Genomic DNA, 13,891 nt, shown 5'->3' with positions numbered 1-13,891 from the left:
AAAAGAATATATGTCAAAAAGGGATGTAGTTAGACAAGGTGCACTAAAAGCCCACATAGGCAGAATTGGAAACCTACCAGCAATAACATCATCTTCTAAAGAACCTTTCAAGAAATCATGCTTTAATGCCAGGGCAGTAGAGATATACAGGACCCTGTGCAGAGTCTTCGGAGAGGGTGAAGAAGATTTTATTCTTGTGAGCTTCATGTATATGATCATCCAAATCTCCTCTTTCGGTGTAGAAATAATTTTTGATTTTGCATCTTACCTGGCTAATGAGATTCACAGTGGATTGGTGGGGATTGCAAAGGGCAAGGTGGAGAAGGTTTGGGGTCAGTACTCCCTATTGATGCATATGTTTCTATTTAAAGGGGTTACCTATTTCGGTAAAGAAATGGTTTTAAATAGGGAACAAGAGGGGGAAGCACTATCATTTCAATTATGGAGTACAAACATGACTGGGGAAGCTGAAAATGCTAGTTTTGTTAGATTTGATAGGCACTTTGCTTCTAAACTAAGATGCCTCATATTGAGTGATAATCCCAGAATTCCTAAGGCACTAATGCACCTTGTTAGGCCTATGGACAAACCCCATAGTCTAAAAGTTTCACATAATTGGGGAGATATCATCCCATATCCAGTCTCAACTGTCATTAGAGTTTATGGATTCAAAGGGACACCCCATGTACTACCCTATCAGGTGCCTTTAAAGGTAAGAGTAGCTAAATTTTTATGGCAGTTGGGAGGAGTGGAGGAGACCTTTTTGCACAAAAGGGGAATAGGACCAATTTTTCCTACTTACACTATAGCTCACCAGTTTGTAATAACTAAAGAGGAGTGGATCTTCCTCTACAAATTTTTGGATTAGTATAAGATGGCAGTATCTCACTCTCATTTTTGTGACACAGAATATTTCTTTAATTCTGCTCTTAGACATAGGATCAAGCTTCATCCAAGTCAGCATGAATTCTATTTCCCTGAAGATGTAATAAAGAATGAATATTCTCTCCAGGAGCAAGAAACAAAGAAAGAGAAATGGAGAGTCTATTCAAAAGTTTTGGAGTTTATTAATTCTTTTGACAAGGATCACAATCCTCTTAGTAATGTTGCAACTAATGCAGATAGAATAAATAAGCTCATGAGTACATTCCCCAAAATAATGGAGGTAATGAATGAGAAGAAACAAAATTTTATTGATTCTTTTCCAGATAAAGCCAAGGAAGTTATGAGGAAATTGGGTTTCACCCCTAACATAGGGGTAGGTCCACTGGTTGTGCGAAAGAGGACAGGATATACTGTTATTAGGGATCAAATGCCCACTGTAAACAAAGGAAAGTAGATAATTGAATCTACCAGTACTTTTTTTGAAGAAAGACCCCTTGAACCCTCTCCCAAAAGAAGAAAAATAATTAGGGAAGACGAATCATATGATGAAGGTTACTCACCTTCCCAAAATCCAATGAGAATTGAGGAGGAGCAGCTCATCAATGAGCAAATTGAACAAATGGGATCACAAGGAGGAGTTTTTGTTACTCGGGCAGAAATTGATGAAGGGAACCCCCAGGAGCCTCCTATGCCAAGTTTTGAATTAACTATAGTAGATTTCAGGGGAAGGGAATTAGACCCTATTTTAGAACAAGCCAGTCAACAATTTTTTTCTGATAACAGTTTTGTAAAATTTAGGGCTTTCCATCAATTTGCGTGGAGAGCAAACATGCACATTTTTGAGAAAAGGTGTAGGAATATGAAAACAGAGCATCCAGAAATGGATGAAGCCTCTACTCAGAATCAAATAAAGGAACAAATGATACAAGATTTCTAGAATATAACCCCTGAAGAGGGTAGATAGATAGTGAAAGATGCAAATATTTTATTATTGCCCAATTGGGATATTGTTGATGCCTTAATTTTTAATTCTGTGTCAAATAATTTAGGATTACAAGATCCAGATAAAGAGGAATTCTTGGGAACAACATTCAGTAATGACCAAGCTATTCTTGTTATGAGGTCATTAAGAAGAGGATCCATGACTACTCCATCATAGCCTGATGATTCAGGACTAACAGGGAGTATCATTGTGAGGAGGGTCGTTGATACTTCACATGTACAGGCAGCCCACATGAATGTGGACTATTCTAAATTTGCCTTGACCACTGCAGAAAAAGAAGAAAAGGAAATGACTAATCTGTAGTGTAAGTATGAAATAGTGGTGGATGCCTACAATAAAGAAGTAAAAAAGAGAATTGAGCTTGAAAACAAGCTATTGGGAAAAACCACTAGGCCAAAAATAACATACCCTCGCCCCCCAGTTGAACCTTTTAAATCCACCCCTATTATTGAAATACCAGACACCCCTGAAAGGCCCCAATTCTATACTACAGAAGATTTTGAAGAAGAGAAAACCAAATTACATGAGTTGCAGGTAGAATTAAAAAATCAGTATGAAGGAAAATTAAAGTAGGGTGTAATGTATTTAAGGAATAAAATACAATGGTCAACCTTCTTTAATCATTTGACAAGAATTGCAACCCTTATGGATGAGTTGAACAGATATAAGGATAAATTGACTCCCCTAGCACAGAAGTGGAGAGAGAGGAATAATGATATTACAATTATATGTATATCTACCATCCAAATGCCATATCATCAAGTAAAGAAAATTTTTGATTTGTTAAATAAACTAGAAGATTTTGATGATAAAAGGGATTCTTTACAGAAAAGATTAACACTCTTTTTTTCCAAATATATTGCTAAAAAATTCACTTTATTTCCTTGTGCTTTAGAATCTGTTGATACAATAAAGGAGAAAGAAAAATGGAAAAAGGAGTTAGATGAAATATTTGATGAAAGGATCAAGAACATCATGAGTGAAACTAGCCACTGGTTTTGGGCAAGGACAAATGAAGAATTGGTAAAGATACAATTATATTATAATGACATCAGAAAAGAGCTTGATGATTTAGAAGAAATTGCAAATTCTTTACTGGTTATTCAAAGAGAGGCTCTAAATTTTGATTGGCCAATGATGCTGCCTATAATAAATAGAAAAATCAGTTTATAGAACAGATGTCAGGAGAAGATGAGGAGGAAGATGCAAAAGTAAAAGTTACCCTTGTAGTTAGTAATGAAGACATGGAAAATCCTCAGGTTAAAGTAAGTTTGCAGGTAACTAAAGATGATACATCACTTTCAGACCTCATGACTATGTACTCTGAGGATGAAGAATGATTATAACATCAGATCATATTCTCTTGTCTCAACAACTAAGAAGCATAACAGAAAGGGACCCACCAAGGAATGTTTGATGTAATAAGCCTTTCTATTATTTTTTTTTGTCTTTTATGACAGAAGTGTATGTAAGTGTCTTTTAAAGGACATCTGTTATTTTTGTCTTTAGCGTGAAGCTTGTTGCATCTCACACTATTTAAGTGAGATCCCAAGGCTAAAGAATGGTCCAAATTCTATTTTTCTAAGTGATATGCTTAGTCTGTCTTTGGTCCAAATTTTGAAAGCAAGTTTATGATGTATTTTCTCTGTCAATTCTCTGAGAATACATGAGAATGAGCTGTGTTTCTTTCTGAAGGTCATTCTGAGTCTATTGTAAAGGATATACCATTTTCAAAGAAGATGAATACAAATTGTGAACTGCCCCATATTATTCTTTATGAATCTTGTCTCCTTTTAATTACTTGGTTGTCTTGATATTGTATAAGTAAAGGCTTGTGCAATTGAATGCAATCTAGTTAGGTTGTATATCTATTTATCACTGTTGTTAATTCAATGGATTAAATAAAAGCTTTGATGAATATGATAAGGTTTCTTTAGTAGTGAAAAGGGTTTTTGAATGATGAATTCTGATAAGAATTGCTGATAGAATTTTTTGTAAGGCAACAAATTAGATCTGAGAACTTGCTATAGACTTTGAATCTCAATGGATTAGGCACTGATCAAGTTGATACAGCTAAAGGAGAAATATATCATAAATGATTATCAAAATGCAACATCAAATCAAATTTTACTTTTATTTCCTGTAGATCTTCAAAGCTGGCCAACACTTGTCTGCATTGAATGTTTTAGCTTCAGTTAGCCACTATTGTTAAGAACATTTGCAGATCTATAGAAGAATTCTTGGCCATATCTATTTTATGGGATATGTTTATCAAGTTAGTAAGAATTAGGTATATGTTTGAGGATCTTGAAATGAGAATCAGAATGAAACTAAGAATAATCCTCATACAGTTGTTCCAATTTTGAATCATCCCTGGGTATACCCACCCTGGTTTTGCAGAGCCAAAAGAGTAGAAAACCATTTGTGGTTTTGTTGAAGTTGGGTCCAAATACTTTACATATGCAATTGTTAATAAGAATAGGCTAGTCTTTAGATTGTGTATGTACTATCATTCTGGTATTAAGCATTTTTTCGCTTAGTAGTTTTAGTACATTTTAAAACACCAAAAAAATGGCGACTCTGCTAGGGACTTGTCCAACACATCTGTGGTTTTGTTGAAGTTGGGTCCAAATACTTTACATATGCAATTGTTAATAAGAATAGGCTAGTCTTTAGATTGTGTATGTACTGTCATTCTGGTATTAAGCATTTTGTTGCTTAGTAGTTTTAGTACATTTTAAAACACCAACATCTTGATTAGCTAGATAATCAATATCGTCATCAACTAAATCAAGCTTAATCACTAGAACAAATCTATTATCGCTATTTACAAGGAAACCATTCACTTTCATAGGTTGAAAGTCCTCAATTAGAGAAAGAATTTATTCCTAGTTAGAACTGCAAGCACCAATACAAGGGTTAGCATGCTTGATGGATAAGGAGCCACTTCTTATCATAGGTTCCTTGCAATGCATATTCATCCCTCTAGAATAGCTACCCCCAAAAGACATAAAATGCTAATGCAAAAAATTGAGAAGAAAGGAGAACCAAAAATCATACCCAAAATCATTGACATGGGTGAAAATAAACACCCCTAGTACGCTACATCCACCAAACACTAGAAAACTACAAAAAATAAGACATATGCCCCGTGTCCATGGACAACCCTTTGCACACTTTCAATAATCTCCCATAGAAAAATAATACACAAATGAGCATGGAATGAGAAAAAAGGCTAGGGCACGAGTTCCCTAACCCCTTAGCCATTACATGTAACTCTTACATCTTTCCATCGCTCAGGATCAATTTCTTATATGAGAACAACTGAATTGTTATGTTCTTTGTATTTTAGTTTTTAGTTTTTTGATTAGATAAAATAGGAGTGAAACCAAACTCCTCTACAAAAATCACTAGGATAAAGATAGAGGTTTCACAAGGAATGAAAACTACCTAATAAGTTACAATGGAACTAGAGAGAGAGAGAGAGAGAGAGAGAGAGAGAGAGAGAGAGAGAGAGAGAGAGAGAGAGAGAGAGAGAGAGAGAGCTCTATAAGAACCATTAGGGGTCTTGGAAAACTACCACTCTTGATTTAACTCTTTCAACTAATGGAAAAAAGAATTGTTTACTTTCTTTACCTTGAGTAGTGAATGTATCACTAGAAGCCATGTGATTGAATTGAAACTGCCTCTCTTCTTTTCCTCTTGACTCATTGATGTTCTAATGTTGGTTTGTAGTGTGACTCTATATACAACTAGCATATATGTTATAGTGGAACTTAATTATTTCTAAACCTAACAATGTGTATTTATGACAAGTTGTTATTGGTTTATTAGTAGAGTGTGAGGTAGGATATTAATCCTTGATGGAAGAAAAGACACAACATTTTAAAGAATGAAGTCAATAAAATAAAAGACTCTACCAAAATAATGTCCAAATCTAACTCAATGAAATCTTGTAACAACATAATGGATGGGTGATGCTACCAATGAGATGAAAAGGCTTTATAATGTATGAGATGAGGAATGAGGCCAGTGAGACAAAAAGACTCACAATGAAACAAATGTTATGAAGAAGTTCTATATTGAAATGAAAGAAAGATCACTTGAACAAAATTAAAAACTTATACAACAAAATAGATGAGTATAGAGGCCGACAAAATGGAAAGTTTCTATAGCATAGAAGATGAAAAATAAGACTAAAGAAAGGTGTTTCTTTACAATGTAAAAAATGAAAGAATAATAATAAAACTATAATAATTTTAAAAGTAAAAGATTAAAAATGCAACTGATAAGATAAGATAAAAGAAAATCCAAATCAACATTTAAAAAAAAAAAAAGAAATCACCGTAATAAAGAGCATTGAAAATGGTGAAGAATGAAAAAATAGACATAAATTCAAACAAAATTAAAAGAAATAAAGACGAGGTTAATGAAATAGAAGCGGTCGTGGAGAATGAGGCTAACGTAATGGAAGCAGTGGTGGGGAAGAGAAAACTAAAGTATAAAACCCAATGTAAGAAGTGACCAACTCTCATTTCCTTGTAAAAACAATAGAGTCGGCTGCCATTGGTTGTGAGCATATTTGTTTTCTTCCCCATCATCTACCATATTGACAGCTTTTCCTTAAACACTGCGTGGAGTTACGAAAGACATCTGATCACGGTTTGAAATTCTGGGAAACCTGATCACATTCAGAAGATTTGACTCATGTGGAATCAAATTTTCAAGCATATTAATATAACCGGACGCAGTAAAAAATGGTAGATTGGATCTTTCAAGGCTTCTTGATATTGTTTTTCAATTCCAATTCAATGTCTTAGGTTACTTAGAAAGGGCAAAGAAGCCCATTTCAAATTTGACATCAAAATTGGCAAAAACATGACAGAAATGGTAAATCAACAGGACAACAAGTGATAATTCAGTAAAACAGTATGTGATTGAAGCTATTAATGGCTGCTAATTACAATGACAATGGTTGTGATCAGTGGAAGCCAAAAGAACATTGTTGACGATGTCCAATCTTCAAGAAGGATAACACACTGCGCGGCGCTTGAACCTTGCACGTTCCACTCTGCCTTCAAAGAACGGATTAATATAGTTAACATTGCCAAGGTAAAACACACCCACTTCTGTAGCATTCTTGGTTATTCTTTTTTATCATTCATCCAAAAATGCCTGGAAAGCTGTGTGGGAGGTAGTACCCAAATATTGAAAAGGAAAAATAAATTGATGAGAAGATTTTGGAGCTGCCTAAGATTCATCAATCTTTAGAGATGTCCAAGCTACCCACATCTTCAGGAATGTGAACATCCACATCTTCATAGATGTCCAAGCTACCTACATCTTTAGAGATGTGAACATCCACATCTTCAGAGATGTGATTATCATAGTCTAGAGTCTAAATTGCCTTCTGGTACTATCCCTAAAGTTTGGGCTTAGAGGAAAAATATATCGAGTCTTCATGAAAAACTACATCCAATGTAATAAGCATTCATTGGGTTAGAGGATGACAACATTGGTACCCCTTTTGATAAGCAACATATCCTAGAAAGACACATTGCAGCGCTTGAGGAGATAACTTGTTGCATTCATTCTTATGGAGGTGTACTAAAGCTACACAACCAAAGACGTGAGGAGGTAAATTTGGGATAGCTGGAGCAACAACTATCTTAGTGAGAGCCTGGGATGGTGTCTAGAAATCAATAGTGCTAGAGGGTACCTAGTTGATCAAATATGTTGCAGAGGTAAGTGCTTCACCCCAATAGGATAATGGCATATGGGCTTCTATCAAAGAAGCACGAACAATCTCCAATGAGTGATAATTTTTTCTCTCAGCTACCCCATTCTATTGAGGTTTATTGGAACAAGTAGTTTGATGAATAGTTTTGTGTGCTTCCAAATACTACTGAAGTTTAGAACTCAAATATTCGCCTCCATTGTCACTACGAAGAACTTCAACTTAAGCATTGTACTAAGTACAAATCATGTTATAAATTTTTTGAAATAACAAGTTCACATCAGTTTTAGACTTCATTAAGCATACCAAAGTCATCCTAGTACAATCATCAATAAAAGTAACAAACCAACGTGATCCACCCAAGGTAGTGACTTTGGACAGAGCCCAAGCATCAGAATGTATGATCATAAATGGAATTGGACTTTTATTCAAAGTTAATGGAAAAGAAGCACGGTGGCTTTTTGAAAGTTCAAAAACTTCACACCAGAAGCTAGAAACATAAAACTTTGCAAATAAAATAGGAAATCATTTCTTCAGGTAACCAAAGGAAGCATGTCCTAGACGTCAATGCCATAACCAGATTTCAGATTTTTGCTTGTCCCCCTCAGAGCCATCCATCGCTAGAGCTTGACGCAACTTGTTCAAACTCTTTGACACTAAGTCCAAGTAATACAATTTCCCTCGCCTAATACCACAACCAATCATTTTCCTCATTTGGATGTCCTTAAACACACAGAAATTAGGCCAAAAAATTACAACACAAAGTAAAATAGTGGTGATTTGGGAAACTGACAACAAATTTTAATCCAAAGATGAAACCACTAAAGTAGAATCTAGATTCAAAGTATCAATGAGAGGTATAGATCCTTTTCCAATAACTGGGGTTGGAGAGCCATTGGTAGTGGAAACAAATTTTTGTGGGGACGGTTTAAGGGATGAGACCTATCTAGAATCAAACGTGATATGATCTGTAGGACCATTATCCATGCACTATTAGAAATAAGTGTAGACATATTTAAAGACTTACCACCATTACTTGCCACTACTACTAATGCTGAGATATGTCTAGCAATATTATCCTCTATCTTTGTTTCAACAAACGTTGCACTAGAGGTCTTCTTGGAATTCTTCTTCTATGAATCGTAGCTATGATCCCACCATTCTAGATACCCAACAAGTTCAAAGCAGCAAATTTTGGTATGCCCAGTTTGATTGCAATGGGTACATTTGTAGGTGGATTTATCAGCACCATTAGCGATCTTAAGTGGGTTTTGAGGAGGCGCATTCTAATTAGATCCATTTCGAGTCACTATGGTTGAAGCTTTAGTCTTTTCTAGCTCTCCAATCATTATTGTGGATTGAATAGATTCACGGCGGACCAATGCATAACATGCTTCTAATTCAAGAATAGGATCCTTCTCAAAATTTCACCATGAACTTGATCAAAGTCACCATATAATCCAACAAGAAAATATGTACCCTTTGCCGGTGAACTAATTTTTGGTAAGATTCAACATCATTCTTACTTTGCATGATCACTTTTTCACAATGATCCAACTCACCAAAAATCTTAGTTAATTCTCCATAATACACAGAGAATGTTCTACCATTCTGTTTGGCAGAGAAAGCCCTCTAATTTAAGACAAATACTTGTAATTCATATGCTCCGTCATAAAAAGCCTTAGAAAGAACTTTCCAAATATCTCGAGCAGTGGGCAAGCGAATGTATTGCTTCATCATTTCTGGGGACATAGATATCAACCACCATCTTTTGACCTTTTGATTGTTTGCATACCATTTCTCATATCCATCATCCTTCTCAGTAGGTGACTATGAGTTACCATGAATGAAAGAGAGTTTCCCCTTCTCAGCAATATTGATCTCCATGATTTCAGAGCATAAATCCTACTTTATTTCATCGAGTGTAATCCCTACCTTGAACGATGAACCTTTGGATGAATAATAATGGGAGCAAATTTTCTCTCAAATACTTCCAAATCTAAATTGGCCATGGTTCAATGAAGGGAAACAAATGATTCAAGCTTCAAAGCTCTAATACCAACTTGAAAATCAGAAATCAAGAAGAATATTTTCCATTCTTGTATTCACATAAAATTGTACAAGTACATATATAGTTGTGTGCCAAATGCATAAAGCTACAGGAAAGGAAATAACTATAGGAAAGGAAAGAATCAATTTAGGAAAGAATAGTTTAGGAAAGAATCAATTCAATATTAGAAATAATCCAATATTGCAACATTCTTGGTATAGTCCTACCAGGGTTTGTGTTTGAAGGATTCTTGAATTATTCAATTTAATGGTAAAATTGTAATGGAGTGTTTGGCAACTGTGCAATGACCCTTTGGTTGAAGCAAGTCCAGTGCAGGATTTTAGGGAAAAGGTGGAGGTGGTGTTTTTAGCATTCAGTGAATTTGCAGAGGAAACCATCCTCCACAATAGGGAATTTGTTGTACTTGAAATGCGGTAGAATATTCCATAGCCAATTTCTTTATCTTTATTAATGGATCAATTTAGGGATTTCTCCATTTGAATTTGAAGATTGATTAGGTTTTTCATGGTCGGTTTGTTGATTAGGTTGTATGGTGTACTTCTCTACCAAAGAAGTTGTCAAGAGCCATATTGGCTGAGAATGAGAAGCCTATTAATGTGCAAAGTTTGTTTCCTACTTTATTTACATGTTAAATCATTATTGAAAAAAAATGATAAACAATAAAGAACAAAAACAATTGGCAAATACAAAATATAAGTGGTAAGAAACAACGCATGAAATAAATTTTTACAATCATATAAAATAAAATTCCAAGCATCCCCAAAAAAATCTAGCTTCATTAATCTTTTCGAGCAAAATTAATTTTTATCCTGAGATAAGTCCCTTTCAACATAACTCTAAATATTTTATAGAAATATTAGAAAAAATAGAAACTTAAAATTTTTTTTGGAAACTTTGTAATTAGTAGTTTTTTAATATGTTGAAAAAGGAAAGTTAAACTTTTATTGGATTTTTTAGATTATGAAAAAGAAAAGTTAAATTTAATTAATTAATTTTTGTACATCATGCAAATAAAATTAAAAGTTAAATTTCAAAAATTCATCATCCAAGAATTATACAACCAATAAGGTCTTACAACTTTTTTGTTAAAATGTTAAATTATGGGAGCAACACTCCCACAATAAGCCTATCAACTTAATAATTTCATTCAAAAAAAAAAAATTTGTACAAAGATTTATGTGCAATTTGAGCTAGCTTACATTTTTATGTTTTTGAAATTGAAAGCAACAAAAAAATGTTAGCTAACCCAGAAAGATAAATTGCTACAAAAAAACTACAACTTGGGAATAACACATTCTAACCTACCCCCCTTCTAAATTTCAAAAATCCCCACATCAAAGTCTCCCAAAATCTAACCATCAATAAGTAACTATGAGAAATCTTAAGAATAATATAAACATAGCCCATATTAATAGAGAATCCAAAGAAACACCATGAACAGAGCCCACATGGGTCAAGTGTTATATTAGAAACATAACAAAAGCTAAGACTTAAAATAAAAGGAGAGTTAACCCTCCTTATTATTATCTTTCCCTTGGTTTATCTAGTAGTAGTTGCAACCAATCATCTACCAAGAACTTATAGAGAGAGCCCATGGTTTTCACCCTCATCGTAGTAGTGAGGCCTTCCTTCTTAGCATGTAGAAGGTAAAGAATCGACACCATCGAGTACAATACCCTAACTATAAACCTCATGACATCATCAAATCTTTGCTTAATAATCTCCTATCTTTCCTCCAGCTTCTTGAAACTCTTGTTAACGCTCGCTATCCCATCATCATTTTTTTAGTCTACTCCTACAAGGGTCCTCTAGGGTTCTTTATCCAAGTTATGTTTTCTTTTCTCCTATTGACAAGGAGGGGAGGTGAGAGTCTTGCATTTTTCAGAAGTATCATTCTTTAGAATGTCTAAGACATGAAAAGAAATAGAGCTTAATTGGCTACTTCCCCCTCCTTTACCCTCACTAGTTGTATCCTCATCCTCATCAATAATGTATTTCTTCTAGAAAGATTTCTTCTTCTACATTTTCTGAGGGGGTTTGTATTTTCTACTGCTAGTAGAGTCCAAGATAATAGGGCTATCAAGATTGGGCTTCAGTTCCACAATACATGTTTTTTCCTGCCTCTAAGAGACCTCCTCCTTCCACCCTCCACTTCCATATTAGAGTCCATAATCTGAATATTCTTCTCTATCTTAATTTGTTTAAGGATATGTATGGAGGGGACTTAGGGATTTTTCTATCAATAGTAGACACAACCTACACCAAAAGTTGGGGGTTCAAAGTATAAATAGAAGGGTTTGGGAGGACAACTTGAACCTTGATAAGTTGGGTAGGGCAAGAAATTTTGTGAAAATTAAATAATTTCAACATAAAATCCTCATGGAGGATATTATAGGGTTTACCATTTTTCATCTTCTCCCTAACCTTGAGTATATTATCTTCCCTAGAATGAAGGATAAGGTAGGAAAACAAGATGAGATCATGGTTCCTAAAATGGTTTTAAATGGGGGAAATGATAATAGTAAAAAATATGGAACGTACCCTCTAGGGTGAGATAGCACATGATAACATAGCATACCTCTTTTGAGGGATCCAACAAAGACAACCTGAGAAAACCACCGCAGCCATGAGTCGAGCATTCATCATGGTAGAAGAACTAGTTAAGGCTAGCTTCATATGCAATGCGAGTTCATTTTCATCATTTTTGGCCTTGCAAAATGAAACCACCAACCTTAGCAATAAATTCTTCATTAATCTCAAATGAGATCCCATTTAGAATAATCCACCTATTATTCTACATATTAGAAAATTACATGGAGAAAAACTCATCATAGTGTTCAATGTGCTACATAAATGGAACCAAACCACCCTTCTTCAAATAAGTCCAATTAGTTTTGTTATATTTCTCAATAGAGCTCATATCAATGTGAGCTTGGTTGTCACCTGACCCATTTTAGATGCCTCTCTCAAGTCCTCAATGAAATCCTCAAAAATATCCAACATTACCCTAGTTATCTTACAATGCATACTAAAAAAACCCATTAAGACCAGAACTCAGAAAATTGAGAATGCAACAATTTTAACTATTACCATGCAAATGAAAAGAGCCCAAGCATTAATCATCCAAAATGGGCACATACCACTAGGAATCATAATGTTGGCAAGACACTCCCAATAATGATTGCCAAAAAAAGGTAACTTGGTTAGAAAAATTATTCAACACCATAAGATTATTTTATATCTTTTGAAATTAAGGGCTGGAAATGAGTCATCAACCTATCAAAGTTATCCCAACTACACATGTCAACCCCCATATCTCTGACCACCAAGAAAAAGGGTAACTTGGCTACAAATATTATTTGCCACAATAAGATTATTATGTATCTTCTAAAATTAAGGCTTGAATATGAACTAGCAAAACCTCAAAGTTATCCTAGTTGTACTTGTTTGTTAATGTATGTATATCATTCTTATTTAAATAAGTTATTCAACAATTTTGATAAATCAAATTTCAATATCATTATTACACCCTAAATTCTGAGATGAGCATATCATTTACATCAAATTAGATTAAAGAGTTATCTACATCAATTATATGTATAAAAAATTAAAATCTCAATTTTGATATTTCATATAACAAAATAATTCAATATCTTTCATTTATATCAATTTTTTGAAATATTCATATTTAGAAATGGAACAAAATTATAATGTAGGAATAAAAAAATCAAGATATAAAATATAAAGTTACTTTAATTTTTAAATCTTTTACAAAAGTTTATATTAATTGAATCAATCTTTACAACTTTATTCCTCAATTTCTCTTTTCTCTTTCTTAAAAAGAATCATGCATTGAATAGTGTTTATTGCAAAGACCTTCATTATTGAATTCTTTTTTTAATGTAAAATCTTTAAGAAATGTTACAAAACTAAAACATTAAAAAAATAATAAATATAATTAAAATTTTATAAAATAAACATTTTTATTATAAATTTATCAACAACAATAAAAATTAAAACTAGATCAAAGGGAAATGTAAATTGTTTGTATGTATAAAACATTAAAAACATAATTTTAACATTTCATATAGTAAAATAATCCAATGTCTTCATTTATATAAGCTTAGATGTAAGAATAAAAAAAAATCAAGATATAAAATATAACTACCATTAAATGTCAAAGCTTTTACAATTA

This window comes from Cupressus sempervirens, chromosome 4, assembly GCF_028749045.1.
Source record: "Cupressus sempervirens isolate cs-2001-9-10 chromosome 4, ASM2874904v1, whole genome shotgun sequence".
Classification (NCBI taxonomy): Eukaryota; Viridiplantae; Streptophyta; class Pinopsida; order Cupressales; family Cupressaceae; genus Cupressus; species Cupressus sempervirens.
The sequence above is the reverse complement of the archived record's forward strand: the minus strand, read 5'-3'. Positions refer to the sequence as shown.